The 18858-nt window shown below is 35.8% G+C and overlaps 1 protein-coding gene across 1 annotated transcript in view; it reads right to left on the bottom strand.

Moving 5' to 3' along the window:
• LOC134806511 (CD151 antigen-like) overlaps positions 1–18858 on the bottom strand; it is a 201060-nt gene that overhangs the window by 16687 nt on the left and 165515 nt on the right. Inside the window, exon 2 of the mRNA XM_063779794.1 lies at positions 5596–5625. The gene's annotated coding sequence lies outside the window, so the exon portion shown is untranslated. The remainder of the gene's footprint in view (positions 1–5595; positions 5626–18858) is intronic.

The raw sequence follows: 18858 nt of genomic DNA, 5'->3' as shown, positions 1-18858 counted from the left end.
CTTATTTTGTGCGGGGTTCGCGACTTTGAGACTTCTTCGCATTGTAATAACTGGATTTGAATTTGTTCCGCATTTGTTTTTGATATGATCTATCAGCTGTCAACAGTGATGTTTTGGGTTGAAGAAATGACACTGTTGACAGTCATCACATCATAGCCATAATAAATCCAGATCAAATTCATAACCAGTTATTACAATCAGAATAAGCCTCTTTGTTTGTTATAAAAAGTTTCTATTATATTTTGTTTTCGGACCAGTGTTAAAATAATGTGATTGGGTTTTAACTTTTTCAGGTGGAAACGACCTATTCGATGTTTGATCTTCTATTGATTTTAGGACTACTTAGTACCTACCTATATATGATCTGTGCTTTAGGATATTCACTAGCTAAAACTATCTGTCACAGAAATATGTGTGTAGGTTAATTAGGATGTGGACGTATGGATGACGATAAGATACAAAAAAAAAATGGAAAAGTAAAAAGCACTAGTTCGCAAAAAAGACGTTCGCGAACGCTTAACAGCCCGTACCTAAGCCCCTTTTTGAGCAACGGTATTAAAAAGTTTCTCGACAGTTAAATGCATTATTTTATGTAAACGGTATATTATCTCTCGGGAAATGCCAAAACACTACTGACTCAGCTTCCATGCCGATTAAAGGAAACCGGGAACAGATAAAACAAGTAGGAAGTGGGCAACATCGTAGATCAAAGGCAGTGATTTTTCAATACCACGTTGGTAGCAAACATGTTGGCAAATTTAAGACGACTGTTAATAAAATTAGACAAATTTACACACGTATTATCAAAAAACATAATTCGTTTTTCTTCTAAGAATCATAAAGGCCAAAAATATAACTTCTAAATTTGGTAATTGAGACATTAGACATATTAGGTAAAGTAGCTTGGCGTTGCACAGGAGACTTGGCTTCATCGGCGTATTGGGATTATTATCGGTTTTTTAATTCAGTCGAAGATTTAAAAGACATATGTAACTTCGTATAAGATGAATAAAGTCTAAGGAAAAAACGTGCCTCGGAAATCAAGAAAAAGTCATTCTCGGATAGATGGCGCACACACCTTTAGCCTATGCTCGGCTAGATGGCGTGACGACACCGTTTCATATTTAACAATTTTAACACATAGATATCAGTGAATGAACATGGGTCAAAATGATATAAAAATAATAAAATCATTTATCTATGTATGTATATACATTTTTTTGATAATTTTATACGTTTTCATTTTGAGTTTTAGTCGTGTGTCGATAGATGGCAGTAAATTTACTGTGATTACAAAATTTACTATATCAGGACCCCTCTATTGTATAGGATTCTCTTTGCTAATACCAAGTGACGTTGATTTCCATTTTGTTTTTGACAGCTTGAGTCCGAATCTTCGGAAGCCGGTGTTGCTCGAAGGTCCGAATGCTAAGCGGAAGGATTTTATGAATTATTCAATAACGAATTCCATCCCGCTCATTAATGTACCCACCTACTCGTTTACTTTCAACGAGTTTTTTGTCGTATTCCAATTAGAAATAATGAAAGAGATTTTTTTACGTTCAGATTACTTATTACCATGGTATTTCATTTCGTGGAGCTTTTTCCACTGGCTGCGATGTTTTGTTTGTGATTTAAAATATGTAGGTGCATTTTGTAAAAATGGTTCGGTTTTTCATGACGTAAAAGCTATCATGCTGAATACCTAACTGGCCGCTTTACAATATTTCTATAGATAGAGCCGATAGAGGAATGTTTTTAGAACCCGGCGGTGCAATTGCAATTTATACGCATGCAACATCAATCCGAGTGTTTTTATTACTCCCGTTTTCTGCGACCAAATTGTATAATTTAGTTTTATTATCCCTTTAATAGATTCTTTCGATCGAATTTAAGGTACCGACGTACCTATCTGAGTTGTCGTGTTTTTTCAATCACTGGGCAAACCGAAGATTGAATAAGTAAATGCGGATTAAGGGAACTACATGAAACGACGAAACGACGAAACTTTAGACAGCAATAGAACCTAGGTGGTACGGGCAATTGAAACAAAAGAAATATTGACGAAAGATTACACGACAAAAATATTGACGAAAGACTTGTTTATCTTTAACGTTTCTTATTTCACTTCAAAAACACAAAGTGGTAATGCTGTGGTAGACTAACAAAGCGCCTATTAGCTGGTCAGGATCACCTACCGCGCCACGAACAAAATTGAGAGAATTGTCATTTATTTAGAGTCAAACAAACTACACTTCGTGGACCAATCGCCTTTACTGTTTTAATCCGTATGTATAACACGTCTTTCAAACATTGCAACTTAAGTTTCCAAAGTTGCATTGAGCACTGAGCAGCGCAACGCTGAGTCGCGGCTTAATTGAGTGCACTCCGAACTGAAGTTTACAAGTTGAGCGTGTGGAAGTTTACAGCCAGGCCGTGCCGCCATCGCTATCTAATTTAGGTATTTGGGACCTTGTAACAAATTGCTTGACGGTAGAATCAATTATTTGGACCTCGAGAAGACTGACAGAGCTACGAAGATAACGAGAATTTAATTTTCATTTCTGACTTCAGATCATAAAACAACTTTTCAAGTTTACTTCGCAAGCCTGGCTTCAGGACAAGTTTTAAAGCGGTAAAATTGCTATGAAATTGTAAAGCAAATGCTACAATTTGCATCTGTATAAATGCCCGAGCGCTGTCAAAGCTAGATTTTTCTTTTGTGTCGATTTAATTTATCTCAGACGAGTTTCCAACTTTCTAAGGCAATGGCAATAAATCTAAATGGAGTACGGCACCTAGTTTTTTTTTTCTGACTAGTGTTATAGTTTAAGCAGATTATGTATAAATACCTATATTTTTAAACTTTTTTATTAATTCAATTAGCCACTCACATGCTTGATATTTTTCAGTGACCTCTATTATTATAATAAAATAAGGGTGACAGCTGGTAGCTACAGTTACCAAAAGCAAGTGAGTGGTTAGTAAAAAGTTTTCATTAATAATCTGTTATTTTAATTGAAGCGTTAAGAGGCGAAATCTCCGGGCATTGTTAAGCGGGGAACGTTCAATAAATCGCTTAAAAAAATCACTCGGCACGCTCGAGCCTTCTACGAGCTCTTATATTCGGGCACTCAGGGCTCGGATTCTCGGACGGAGATTGATGAGAAAAATAATCATTTTGTGATTGTCTTATAACTAATAATGCGGAGTTTGATGAAGCTCTGCTAATTGATTTTATAATAATCGCTGAGAGCCTTCAAACTGAATTCGGCATAATTTATGGACGGTTATGAAACCTCCAGTTTTTAAGTGGTTTCAGAAGAACTTGACTTGACTAGAGATTCTATAAGATTGAGATTTTGTTCAAGATGTCACTAGTTGTAAATATGGTACAGACAGCAACAATTGTAGCGGATAGAACTACATATTATATCTCTCGTTTGCGTTCAAAAGTTTGTATGTATAGCACAATTTGTCCCCGTAGAGAGATACCTCTTTTTGTAAACCTATACATTTTTCAACTTAGTTTAGGTACTTAGCAACTTAGTTTTTTAATTTTTTTTAGTTTTGCAATCAGTGTAATCACTATTATTCTTAGGATGCCGATGATAATCGCTTAAAAACAATGTAACAATAATGTACCTACATATACATACGCGAGCTACGGTTTTAGTTATTTATTTTAAATTGATCCTCGTCGTTAAACGAAATCCATAGAAACCGCATCAAATTGGCACGGTTATTTAGATTACAATGCAACCAGTTTCAAACATCTATTGTGTTCTGCCCCGTGCAGGCCATGCATAGCGGACTTGACGTGTAATCCCGCCCGGATCACGAGTTTGGCTGCGACTCGAGAAACGTGGTGTCCAGGGTTACAACTTCGTTCCTGCACGACAGGTAGTTTACATGAAGTATTGAAATACTTTCTATATCGAACGCCTTGTCGCGAAGCGTAGTTAGTCCTCACAAAGAACGCTTGAAGTTAAAGAACGGATGGGGACAGCTCTATGCCAATATAGTTTCTCTAGTTACGGCTCGCGACTTAAGAAGTATAGTTAGCAAAACTATTACGTGTAGGGTGCTAACCTAAAAGTTTTGCTATATTTTAAATGTTGTCATGAAAAGGAAAATAAGGTCAAAAGACATTGTATTTCATTTTAATTTCTACAAAACGACCTATAGGTAACTACTATTAATTATGTTTAGTCAATCTATTTTGCCTGGTTTTATCATACGATTTCTATCAAATCAACCACATTTAGCTTCCCAGCTAAAGACTCCCGCTAAGAACTCCCGTTCTTACTTATGAGATATCAGTTTATGTAGTAATGAAAACCTTATCTTACAAATATACTCAATACAAAAAAATTGTGTCATATAGTTTTTCTTCCGGTTTTTAACTCAAACAAAGGCAACAATAGATAAAAGGGTATCGATGAAGAGGCAAAACGTCAATAGAAATGAATTGAATACTACGACTGGAGGTACAAAAGATAGCTATAGTAAAAGGCAAAGCATTCAGAGCGGTACGGCTGTGAAGGCTTATCTGGGCGGGTCGCATTCACCTCATTTAAAACATGACCTTTAGAGAGACTTTTGATGTAAGTCTGAATACTATTGCTAAACTTCGACCCATTATGCAGAGTACCAAGCGAATAGTGGGCCGCTATAACAATGAATTCCGCTCACTTTAGCGGAGCTATGCTAACAAAAAGAAATATAATGACGCTATAGAAGGTAGAAGTCAGGTAGGCTACCTATTTACAATTTTCTCGTATATAGTTCTAATGGTAGACCTTTACCTCGTGCTTTCAAACCCTCGTAGCGCTCAAAATTCCACTTTCTGAATTTTGGAATCTTTCGCTTGCTCGGATGTCAATTGCAATTGCAATACACCATATTTTTTTAAAATTTTTCAATTAATATTTAATACATTTTTAAATTATATTTAATGTTACGTAATCGCTTTATCACGCTACGCGCGTTTCCCGAAAATGAGGCGCGGAGTGCTGTGTTCAGCGTTGAATAAAAAGTATAAATAATGGAGATACAGTTCTGCAAGTATGGAATGTTTTATTGGAAATATCCTCCTCTTTTATAATATTAATTTTGGTTTCTTAAATATTAATACTTTTTGAGATATTGGGGAAATAAAAAATAACTACTTTTTCCCCCCTTTTTTGTTTATAACTTTTGATGTTTTTTGTGTGCTAATACACGCTTTGAATAAATTTTTGTAGGCATCATGACAAATCCAATGAGGTATCACACGTATTTTTAGGAGTAGTATCTCTATTTTTCACCATTTTTAAGGATCTCGAACAGACTATAAAGAAAGGTAAAGGTTATATGACCTTTGATAAGGCCATTAACTCATTTCTGTTTAAAAGTAGTTTCAGCGAAGCTCAGCGACAATAAGATTACAGAGTGTATTTATACGTCTCCGGAGCAGCGGAGACTTGTGTACCTACTCAAAAAAGAGTATCCACTTTTCCCCTTTAAATAGATTCAAAGGATCTTGCCGGTATTATATCGAGAGAAAGTAGCGATGGCCTAATTCTTCATTTATTGAAAGGAATTTGTACTGACCTGATGCAGGGGTCCCCTAGCGTGGTAAATCTGAAAAGAAAACAATGTCTTTAGGAAAAATACATTTTATAGGTATTTCGTCTTTATTAAAAAATGACTGATACAATTTAATAAACATAATATACAAATTAAAACTAAACTAAATTATAGTTACAAATATCCCCTATTCCGCTGGCAATTGGTTGTGTGCCCACAAGACTGGCCGCGTTTCCTTGCTGGAAGGTAATGCCAATGCGTTGAGCGAGGAACGAGCCAGCCCTGCGGTATTTCGTGTAAATAAACAAGTAACACTTTTCATTTGTAAATCAATACAATTTTGCAGCTCTCTATGTCGCCTAGAGGGCGACATGTTCAATTACATATTTAGGACCCGATTCGAACAATGCTAATAAGATGTCACAGCGATACGATACTGGCCGCGTAGCCAAGATGCCAATCGCTTACGCTCCGTAGCGATCGAAACGCAACTGTCACTGTCGCACTAATATGGAAGAGTGATAGAGCGCAATAATGCTTTTCGTTGTCGAAGCGATAGCGATTGTAACCTTGGCTAGGCAGGCTGATCTGTCAGTGTCGATTAGTTTGTGTTTTCGATTGTTAGTTTAAGTGCCGAACAAATGCCCTTGAAATATGGTTACACGATTACATAAGGTTAGCTCAATATGAAATTAAATCGATAATTTGACATTCCGATATGACATAAATGTCTATTTCATTTTTCATTGGCCTCAGTCCCAACTTAAAATATTTTTTCTACTCGTCGACTGTAATTCTTGAATTAAGATTTCTTATACCAAACTGCAATTGGGTATTTTTAATGTATGGGCTCCCAACTCAACTATAATATTCATTTCGATACAGTTTAGTCAACTATAATGAAATTGACCAATCACAGCTCGCCGTGATCAAGAGGACGAAACAAAACCATAGCTCAAATTAATTATTTATTTTAGGTTGTATAATATAAACAATTGGTTCATAAGTCAGAAACGCGCATGTGACACCCTTAATATAGCAACATCCATAGACTACGAAAACCACTTAGTGTTGCTTGTTAGTCTCCATAGGCTACGGTGGCCAAAATCGAGAAAACAACTGTCTAAAAATTGAATTTAGCGCGGAGCAAGTACCAGGGCCTCATGAGTTACGAGAAGGTGTCGTTGACCAACGCTGCGGCCGGGGCGCGCACCAGTATGAAGGTATCCCGGCTGCTCGCGTATTAAAGTTGTATACTTTTGGTTTGGTTTGTTTGTATGATTCTACTAGTTTAAAGTATTATTTTTGTTGACTCGTAGAAAAAGTATTGTATACAATAGTGATATAATCAAGCTTTTCAATCTCGTACCTTACTTAGGCAACTCAGCAAGCTTCGTTGCCTAAACACGGTACTCGACTGAAAAACTCTCTATTATATCACGATTGTATAAAATACTATTAAGATAGGTACCGCCCACTGTCGTCAAATGTTATCCGGCAACTAATAAAGCGATTCAAAAGTAATAAAATTCAATACTACCCTTTTCTATCGTAAACCATCAAATAGTCATTAAAGCGCGCTATTTTTCGCATCCTCTAAAGATATTTAGTTTACAGCCAATCGATAAAATTTCACAGAAAATGGGCTTTAGGGAGTATGAATTCGATATTACACCCTATTACCTACATCGTAACGCTCCGACCTCGATTCGAATTTAATGAGAGCCTTAAGATTAATAAAACGGTTTAGTCTATTGTAGTAGATACGGTTTAGTCGTCATAATATGTATATGTACTGTAAATAAAACATGAAATAACTTGATGTGATACGTAGGACCATGTTCCATTTCGTCGGTGCGAATATAAAAATCGCCATGTATTTTTTAGCTACTTTTCAGTAGACAAAAAAAAAACCGCTTTATTTTCTTTTTTGTAATATATTTGTTGCACCTGTAGTTTTTTCCTGGTAGATCAATGGTTTTTACATGATACTTATGAAGAAAATGAACAGTTTTTTTCGTAATTTTTTACAATATTAATAATTTTAACCAGAATTTTGCTACATAGCGACTTAAATTTGGTTCACTTAAAATCGTCATGTGTAAAGTTTACACATAGCGATTTGTTGCCAAAGTAATGTAAGGTAAACGTACTAGTGCCCGACATGCTAATGCCCAATAGATGACACCTTGTTGTCACCTCTATTGACAATGACTTAAGTTTCAAGATGACATGTACTGGGACCGCTTCGAGCACCAGTCCTGTACGTTTACCTTAGTACGAGAAATAATACATAGCGGATTTTAGGGTCAATAAATCGCACTGTGCAACATTATCGCCATCACCCTCGACGGAAAACAAGGCATTTAATTTCGTTATGTGCTAAAAAATCACATAGCTATTTTTTTGTACAAATTTTGTTAGTTGTTTTCAAAACTAATAAAGATATAAAAAGAAAATATTTATATAGGTCGACGGAAAATTTAAAAAGGAATTGAAATATGCCAAAATCAAAAAATCGTAAAAAAACACATTTGTGAGTGGTGAGCGTACTCTTCTTTTAAGTGTAGTAAAAAAACCGGACAAGTGCGAGTCGGACTCGCCCACCGAGGGTTCCGTACTTTTTGGTATTTGTTGTTATAACGGCAACAGAAATACATCATCTGTGAAAATTTCAACTGTTTAGCTATCACGGTTCGTGAGATACAGCCTGGTGACAGACGGACGGACGGATGGACGGACGGACAGCGGAGTCTTAGTAATAGGGTCCCGTTTACCCTTTGGGTACGGAACCCTAAAAAGGGTCGTCAGATAATATTGATGTCAAAACAAAACCATTTTATCTTTTTTTAAGTTGAATAAATATAGCCACAAAGTACCGCGTATAATCGAATACGCGTATTCTGATTGTAGTAACAGGTTATGAATTTGATATGGCAGTGTCAATGTGGCGTTTCTGGTTGCTACATGCCCAAATTGGTCAGATTTTACTAGAAATTAAATCAAGATTATATATGTAAAACGGAATGGAGATGCAGGCATATTAAGATAGTTAACAACCTCTCTTTTCTTGTTGTATGTATTTTTAATTTCATATTATCAATTTGTAATGTATTGTAATAGATATTATTTGTCAGCTGTCAACTGATATTTCTGGTTGAAGAAGTGTTTTGCGTAGCGATGAGCTACGGAATGCGTAGGCCGCGTAGCGCCAGGGGCCGTAGCCAATTTGTCGCCAATATTGGGCCCGATTCGGATTTTGAAATAGACATCTATTAGACATATTTTAGACATCTTCAAGATACGATAACGATATGTTTAAGATCTAACTTGTCAAATTTGACATTTGCGCGATTCTGGAGATACTGTTGGACGATTTCCACAGGATATGACTTAGAGATCCAATTCACATCTAATAGATATCTTACTCTATCTAACGTAAAAGTGACATTGGTTGCCCGAATTGCGCTGCAAAAGAGAACTAGTTGATATCTAAACTATAACGTATCTAGAATGGATCTAGTACGTGTCGTCTCTTGTGAATATCTTGAAGTCCGAATACGGCAGATTGTCGCTTATTGACAAACGTTAATCGAAAAGTTGAATGCTAATGAACAATGTATCGGGATGACGATTTTATGGTGTCCATGCAGTCACACTTCACCTAATTTCGCTTTAATTTTAATGTACGTAGCTTAAAAAACAAAGATCCGACGAATTGAAAACTTACTTTGAAATCTGCAATTTGGTTAGATAATAGTCGTCCTATTTTGATTTCCAGGGAAGGGATTAAAATGGGGCGATTTTTCGCACCATAGAGGTATCTAAATAAGATACCGATTAAAATATATAAGTCCCTAAAAGTATTAGTTAGTATTTTTGTTTTATCTCGTATAATATACGTATATTATAAACAGGTACGTAGGTGTACGAATTCCGAATCCTGATAAGCTCCGGAATCGTGACAAGATTTCCGACTTAGTATATATATACCTATATCGGGGTGAAGCCACGTTGTGGTTATGGGACCCGTGTCTGCCCGGCTGTTGTCTTATTTATGAATGCTGAGAATTTAAAATAATTGTATTTGTAGGTACTAGCTTACTTTTCCATAGAGTTTAAGTAAATTTTACAAGGAATCTGCTATAGTACATTACATACCTAGGGAGGTAAATTCGTAAATGCTCCAGATCGCAGGTGTTTGTTATAACATATATATACCATAAATATGCGATCTGGGGCTTTTACATTTACCGCCCGTGGTTTGTATAAAGTTTTACGTCTCGCCTTGGCCAGGAAGTGAGATTGTCTTCTCGTCCCGTGGGAAGAAAATCCCACTTACGGGCCTAGGGTGACGTAAAATTATTAACTTGCTTATCAGTGTACCTTAAGCAGGGGTGCGAAACGCCTGCTTCGGGCAAACTCGGCTCCGTTCGGCTCAGCATTGCTCCGAGCAATTATTAATTTATTAGGGCTGGCACAACTTGAGGTCCCATTGCGTGCACGACCACAGACATGATGACTTGAATTTTGACAACCCTAAATAGCCGAAAGGGATAGTGCCATATATATGAGAAAAGGCATGATTCGACCCTGAACCGTTGTCAAACTTCGGTTTTGTAGGAAGTTTCCTTTCTGTAGGGTAGTACTATTATTTATTCAGTGCCTTAAGTGACCTTTTTTCCACGAATGGGTAAGTAATATAGTAAGAGGCCCAGCGATGGACATAGGATAAATTTTACCAATTATCATCATCATTCCATGCATCATTTCTTTTGGATTTTAGTAACTACGACAGTATAGGTCTATAGGTTGTCGCCCAGTTGTCACGGTTTCGCATATTACTCATTCGGTTTATTCGTTTCATGAATTCCAAGACAATAATTATAATTCGAAGTTAATGATTACACAATTCACACATGGCTTACCGCGCCAGATTGTTCTGTACGGTTACCATCAGTTTGTCACTGACATAAACGCCGTCGAGAACGTAATTTACTTTCTATACATCTCGCTCGCACTCGCATATTAGTGCAAACGGGATGCATAGAAAGTAAATTACGTTCTCGACGGCGTTTATGTCAGTGACAAACTGATGGTAACCGTACTGTTTGTGTTTTCATTTCAGTAAATAGATATAATTATATGCTTGCGTACAAACGGAGGATATACTATACATCCTCCGTATCCTTGATATAAATAAAATTAATTGCCATAACTTTTTTGGTGACGCATTTAATTTATTCAGAATTTGTAACAATGTAATAAATAGGTATTCCACCCTGTTTAGGCATGATATGATTTGACGACCGGTCTGGCCTAGTGGGTAGTGACCCTGCCTATGAAGCCGATGGTCCCGGGTTCGAATCCTGGAAAGGGCATTTATTTGTATGATGATAGAGATATTTGTTCCTGAGTCATGGTTGTTTTCTATGTATTTAAGTATTTATATATTATATATATATCGTTGTCTGAGTACCCATAACACAAGCTTTCTTGAGCTTACCGTGGGGCTTAGTCAATTTGCGTAAAAATGTCCTATAATATTTATTTATATTTATTTATTTATATTTATATACCTACAAACCACTCGATTTCCTAGTCGAGGTCAATATACTGCTGCCGATACCGGTTACAGACAAAATCTCTCGTCCGGCTAGATTGTCGCTAATGAACGTCCCCTAATATCGCCTGCGACCGTTGCCGGCCCGAGCCTATAATTAGCGTGCGGTCGGAGGCCGACAGTCAATTGCTTCGGCTCTAGTTTCAGGCTTTACTAGTGAAGAAGGGGTAAGAGATGTATTGGGAAATATTCGCTGGATATCACAATTTTCAGATTAGACTGTTTTATTGCAAGCATTTTTCGCAATATCAACTTCTGTGTTGACAACATGAACTGTGAAACCCTACTTAAATAGCAGCTGAATTAAATTTCGGTTTTTAGGGTTCCGTAGTCAACTATAGTTTAAAAACAATTAAGCAGAAATATTAAAAAATAAAGAAGTAAGTACACCAATTTGAATAACAGTATAATTTTTTGTTACAGTAGACAACAAAAATACAATTTTTCTTACGTCGTAAGTTTTTTGTGTCGAGTACATGACGAAAATACTGGCGGCTATAAACTTGCTTTGCACTTTAAGTGGGGATAGACCACTGAGCAATGAGGCACAAGTAATTGGCAGCTGGAACAATGCTATCAGCACTGAACATATTACACGCAATTCGGAATTACGGAGGACTTTTATCTTACCTCTGTTTTCAACTAACCCCAACGTACCTTAAATCAGTTTGTAGCGAATAGAACAAGTGCAAAAAAGAAACACAACGAATAAGGTATTTTTGTGATTGCGACCAATAAAATCGGCTACTACCTATTTGGGAGTGATTTGGGACAACCGATTTCGTAACAGGATAGGTAAAATAATAATGAAGTCACGATGTCACGATACAAATAGAGGTAGAATAATTTCACTCACCTCACCACCGCATTCCCACGAATCGCCCCACATTAATATTTCCTGGCGAGCTGTGAGTGGAATCTGCATGCATCTCTTAAGCCGATTAGTCTGTTCTAAATTTGGATTCGTGCTAAGTTAGCCGTCCGACCGCTAACAGCGCTCGCTGTAAGCAGAGATTTGTGACTACGGAACGTTTTCCAAAGCGTTGGGAAAATATTTATAAATTGTCTAATAGTGGCTTAATCAAATTGTTTACGAATAATAAAGATGAACCACAGAAAATATTAATGAGGTAATAAAATATAATCCTTCACAGGTCTAATAGGGCTGTAAGATATTATAGAGAAAATGAAAATGAAATATATTTATTTCACTAATAACTATATATTACCTACAAAAAGGTTGAGACTTCCTATTCGGTATAAGTAATATAACCTACCTGTATCAGGAATTGCATAAATTGTACCTTATTATTGTATTCCGTGGGATGAACTGTAGCTCCAATATAGCCAATTGTAGGCATCTCTGTTTAGACCTATGGTTGACTGGTAGAGAATGCCATTTGGCATTAAGTCCGCCATTTGTACATTGTTGTATATATTTTGTGCAATAAAGTTTAAATAAATAATAAATAAATATAGGTACAATCGCTGTTAGTACCCACTATGATAAGCATAGAGTACACAGCTTCGAAAGCTTGACACCGGATCTGTTTTGCTGACATAGGACTGATCCCAGTCACTTTTTCTACTTTATATGACCTGTTTTATTTAGGTTTTTTATTTTATTTGGAACGACCAACAAAGCCATAAGAGATAGCCGTCTAGTATGTATTCGTGCAGTACAACTGCACTACAATTGCTAGGTAGGTAGGTACTATTACGGTCCGGTCACGGCTCGGGGAAATCCGTCCCGACAGCTTCCGCTTCTTTGTTTAACTTTGTCTTGGACTAAATTAAATTAGTTTTAACGGTTACGTAAACGCTTCAAATGAAAACACTCAATTATTCTGTAGCGGTGTCTTCACCTTAATTGGGAGGACGGAATGTAGATGTAATTTTATTAAACGTATTTTTAACAAATTAAAATTATCTATGCGCGGCTACCCATTATTATGTAAGTTTATTTTGTTCTTGAGTTTTAGTGAACTTTACACGTGTTACCGTGTACCTTTGTATTTTTTTTCACCATCATAATATCGAGTAAGATAATATTCGTAAAATTCAGCGATATGTAACAAAAAAGGCAGAACGGGTCTTCCTTAAGGTATATTGGCTGATATCACTACCACAATATGTATGTATGTATGTCACTTTATTGCACATAAACAGGTTTACATAAAACGGACAAAAACAAAACAAAAATAAAAATGTTATGTACAAAGGTGAACTTATCCCTAAAAGGGATCTCTTCCAGATAACCTTTGAGAAAATGCGAAAGGATCAAACCAAAGAGTATAATAATATATGTATAGTAAAAGAGAGCCAACTCGCGAGTAAAAGTCAAAAAACGTCGACACTAACGCTCCTAGCGGATTTTTGTTACAAACCTTTACGTATGTGTGCGTGGCACACATGCATAGTAATAAAGACTATGGCGCCTTTTTCCTTGACCGTTTACAGTGAACTACAATGAGGGTTCCATTCTTTCACCTTCTTGCAAAGCAATCACGTGAAAAATGAATACACCTCATTGTAGTGCACTGTACACGGTCAAGGAAAAAGGCGCCAATATATTATGTACTATAATACCTATTCATTCAGTGACGATTTACTACCTAGACCAGTATTTTATAAATGTTCATACCAAAGAATATTTTAGTCGCAAAAGTAAAAACACGATGTGTAAAAATATCATTTATTTTTCGTTACTTACATGCGTAACAAACCAAAAAAATATTTTCTAAGGGTTCCACTTATTATAGTAAATTAGTTCGAAATAATACAAATCCACTATTAAAACTTGGACTTAAATTTGACTAGCTAGCACGAGCCACGAAGCATTGATGCGTTTTGGAGTCATGTTGTTTTAATTCGCACAGCCGAAAAGGCAATAACGTTTCTTTCTCCCAGGCGCACTCATTTTCATCGATTTATAGTGATTATACTTTAAATTATTAATTAAAATTACAAAAAATTAGAATCTTCTGTTTGACTTTTATAGTTTGACGGTTACTATGTTTTTTGTTTTAACGTTTCCTTTCACGTAAGGCACTTGGCGAAACTATTTAGTTAGTTGTTCTTAATAAAAACGATTATATTATTTTAATATAAATAGAATTATATTAAAACGATTAACAAATGTGAGGTACCTAAATTACTGAAAATTTTAAACGTTTCATACTTGAAACGGAATTTGTGATAAAAATGCAAAGACAAAGTTTTTTTTCTTTTTAACAATTATGGCCTGGATGTGTGTTTTTAAGACACCACAGACAAAGGAGCAAACATGTTTTTCTGCGGTGACACCATCTATTTGATTTATATGGAAGCATCAGGTGAGGAAATGTTGCTGTAAACATAACGCTGACTGCGCTAGTTTCCATGTATAAGGTACCCCTCTTTTATTTAATAAGTTTCGCCCCCCTAGATCAAACACTAACAGGTGAAAGACAATTTAATATGGACAAATAGCAATATGAGAATTTTGGATAAGTACACATAAAGGAAGACGAGAGCGATAAATAAAGAGAAAACCAGTACTAATTACATACTTATAAATACAATAAAACTTTAATTAAAACCAAAATATTACTTTGCTAATCCGCGAAAAGATAACGTGCTAGTCAATCAGTGCTAACCCGTTATACTTACTTGCGCATTTTTACATGCAATTAATATTCCCACCCTCCCACTGCAAAAATAAATACGCAAACAAATATAACAAACCACCACCAAAAGAATAATCCTCGACACGATATAAATAATAATATGATGATATGATGATTAATATGGATTTCCGCAAAGTAACGCCTGATTCTATTCACTAATAAAACTTTATTTAAAACTAGCGACCCGCCCCGGTTTCGCACGGGTTACACAAAACCTTAACACATTATATACTTACCTCAAGAATCACTCTATTGATAGGTGAAAACCGTATAAAATCCTTTCAGTAGTTTTCGAGTTTATCGCGAACATACATACACACAAACAGACAGACGCGGCGGTAGACTTTGTTTTATAAGGTCTAGTGATCACTTCAGTCACTTTTGACAAAAGTGACACTATAAAGAGGTGAGTGAAATATGGGGTTATTCCCACTAGTTACCACCGTTATTATTTATGTACCAGTGGTAACAATTAAGAATAAGTGGTAGCAACTAAAAATTTCCAGTAGTTACCACCAACTCGCTTTGGTGGATTTTTCATTTCGCAGTATGTTGTTAGTGTTCAATACTAATAAAAATACCTATTTAATTATTGAGTGTTTCTAGTGTATCTTAATATATGTATTAGGCTGAACATGTCATGCTTGCTTAAAAGTCTTTGCTTACGGTGGCGTCGTTGATCGGGTCGCCACTTTCCCGAATGAAGGTTGAGGGAGGCGATGGCTGAGATACGCGTCGTACTCGTGAACAGGTGCTGTGCGGGCGGGTTTGTGGAGACTGGTCTGTTTAAGCCACGAGCTATTATTATACTTAGTAACTATTATACTTTATTTTTGATTTTAATTCCAGTGAGACGCCTCATTCTGCTCTTGTATGTTTCTTTTCTCTTAATGAATGTGTTAATTATACAGGATTTTTACTCTTGGAGACCCTATACATCTCTAAGGATAATTTGATAAACTATATACTTAATGTTATAGTTCTGACACCTAGAGACATTTGCACCTCTAAATATTATAGATTTTTTAGTGTTTTAGTATCTGTATTTTTTTTATATTAATATTATAGGTTTTTTATGTAAGTCGACACTAAGAGACCATATACATCTCTAAGTAATTGAAATACGTTAGTTTGAATTGTTAGTTGTATTTTATAAAAATGTTGATGTATTGTTATTATTTTTGCTTGTATGGAAATTCAATGTTGACGTGTAAAAGTGCCCTTGTGGCCAATTTGCTGAATAAATGTTGAAGTTTGAAGTTTAAGTTTAAAGTAAAAATAAAATATTGCATACATTCCATTCTTCAGATATAGAATATATTTTGTAGTTCTTACTATTACAAAACGTTTTTGTAAAAACTCATTATACTCAATTTATTGAATGATTACTTCTCAGAACTTCAGAAGTAAATTAATTATCCTCACCCAACCCCACCAACCCACAACTCAAAGTAGTATTTCTGGACCTATCTCGAAACTTTTATGACCCCAATTTTGTTTAAAATGTTGTTGACGTGGAAAACTTAAGTCAGTAAAACTCCTTGAAATGTGCCTAGGCGGAGTCTCGAAAATGCCCCGAGCTGCTTTAATTAAAACCTGAGTCTAATAGAATTGTGAATGTTTGTCTGGTCTTAAAAACGGGTTACTAATGGATTGTCAAAAGATTTTTGCCTGATTTTCATATCCCAAGCAATTTATCTCAAATACATAAATGCCAAATAATAAATTTCCCGACTAATCAAATATCGTAAAAACATGTTTTTCAACAGAACATTTTCCTAAATAATGTTTTTAACATTATCACAGTTCACAGTTCTAACCTAACTTAGTTTTTTGTGGGAGTCGCAGTCGCAGTTTTAACCTAAATTGCTTTTATGACAACAATTAGTCTATGTGGTGGTTACAGTTCTAACCTAGCCGAACCTGCTTTTCTAGCAACAGTTCGCCTTTGTGGGAGTCGTAGTTGTAACCTAACCTAACATGCTTTTCTGGCAAAAAATAGTAGTTAAGGTCAAAGTTCTAACCAAACCCAAGCCACTACTGACAAAAGTTCGTTCTAATAGCCTAACTTTATTTGCCTTCCTGGCAAAAGTATATTTTTGTGCCAATAAGCATTATGAATATTGAGAATTTGGATTAGAACAAAAGGTTAAGTTAAAAATATTTCAGTAAAATAGTAGGATCTCCTTAAATATAATATTATGCTTATGAAATTAATTAATTAAAAACTTTGGATCTTAATAAGTTATACCTATACCCTCTTTAGTTACCTACACGAAATAAACCCCTCTTCCTTATTTCATAAATCTCTAGACTGCTGCGTTATGGTGCGTTTAGTACGTCGCTTTTATAGCTCGCGCAGGCTGCCACTGGATCCTCTCGTTAGAGCAATTTATGGCGCCCCGGAGATCGCCATGTAGGTACCGATCACTTCAGTCTCGAACACATTGGACTTAATAAGACAAGTTTTATATTTATTATTAAAAATAGACTTGCTTCAAATAGTAAGACAAGTTTTATATTTATTATTAAAAATAGACTTGCTTCAAATAGTAAATAATAATTGGATTCTATTCTTAGGTATGATCCAAGAAAATCTTTACACTCGTTCAAAGATTGTCAGCTCTGTTTTATCTCGATTTCAATCCATGAACGGGTCTCTGGATTTTATCTTCATTAAATTCAGTCTCATTACACTTTACTACGTAACAGAATTATCTGAATTAGGTACCGTCTTTTCAAAACGAATTGGTCCAAATTTCAACAGTATTTTATATTGCCGACTCGACGATGTCGAGAGCGGAGACTAAAAATAAACATTTCCGGTTTTTTAACTCGCTAAAGGCAAGTGCTTCGTTGAAAAAATATTGCGTTTTAAAACTGTAAGACGGTTCACAGATAAGCCAGCAGTGTAAACCGGTTTATTTATTATTACAAGATAATGTACTTCAAACTTTTATTTGCTATAAATGTTGCTATACCTCCCCCCCCTTCCTTGTCACAACTTGTCACATTTTCTTGACCCCTTCCCTCCCCTTATATCTATGTGTGATGTAATCAATGGATGACCCCTAACGATGATGAAAACTCATTAAATTGTTTACTGTTTTCCGATGTCTGTTAGGAGTGTTACTTAACTTACGTAGATACTTGGTGGTGCACACCTTGTGTCACTTAATATCGCGGGTCAAATTATTCATGGCATGGACACATGACATGATCCTTTTTTATATTTCGAAGACCTTGAAGATACCTCTATAAGCTGATATTACCATCTATAACCCTTTGATTACTGAGCTAACACCTTAACATAAACCAGTCTATAACTGAGAACACATGAATACCTAAGAGATACGTCATGACCGGACGGATCTTCTGCCCAATTTAAGAACAATGTTGTGTCTTAATAAACAAAACAAATAGGATTATTGATCAATTAATTTTTATTTTGTTTACGTCTTCTCCGAATGCAAGTTGCCCTTAATCTAGTTCGACCAGACGCAGCCGCCCTTTTTAGGGTTCCGTACCCAGAGGGTAAAAACGGGACCCTATTACTAAGACTCCGCTGTCCGTCCGTCCGTCCGTCTGTCACCAGGCTGTATCTCGTGAACCGTGATAGCTAGGTAGTTGAAATTTTCACAGATGTATTTCTGTTGTCGCTATAACAACAAATACTAAAAAGTACGGAACCCTCGGTGGGCGAGTCCGACTCGCACTTGTCCGGTTTTTTCTAGTCCTCCGATATCGCAACGCATCCCCAGCGGAACTATGCCGGTCATTTATCTTCTTCTGATAGCCATACAAAGGCTTTGCTTATATTTCTTAATAAATAGACATCAATGTTTTTTTCAATCATATTGTAATCATTACTGTTTTGCCTTAAAATGTATTCCTTCCTTTCTAGTCGTGATTCCACAAATAAATGCGCATGTATACTCATTATGTAAATTTTAATATGTATTAAAAAGGCTTTTGAATCAATAGCCCTCACCCTCT

The sequence above is a fragment of the Cydia splendana genome, chromosome 3 (genome assembly GCF_910591565.1).
Source record: "Cydia splendana chromosome 3, ilCydSple1.2, whole genome shotgun sequence".
In the NCBI taxonomy this organism is placed as follows: domain Eukaryota; kingdom Metazoa; phylum Arthropoda; class Insecta; order Lepidoptera; family Tortricidae; genus Cydia; species Cydia splendana.
The sequence above is the reverse complement of the archived record's forward strand: the minus strand, read 5'-3'. Positions and strand labels throughout refer to the sequence as shown.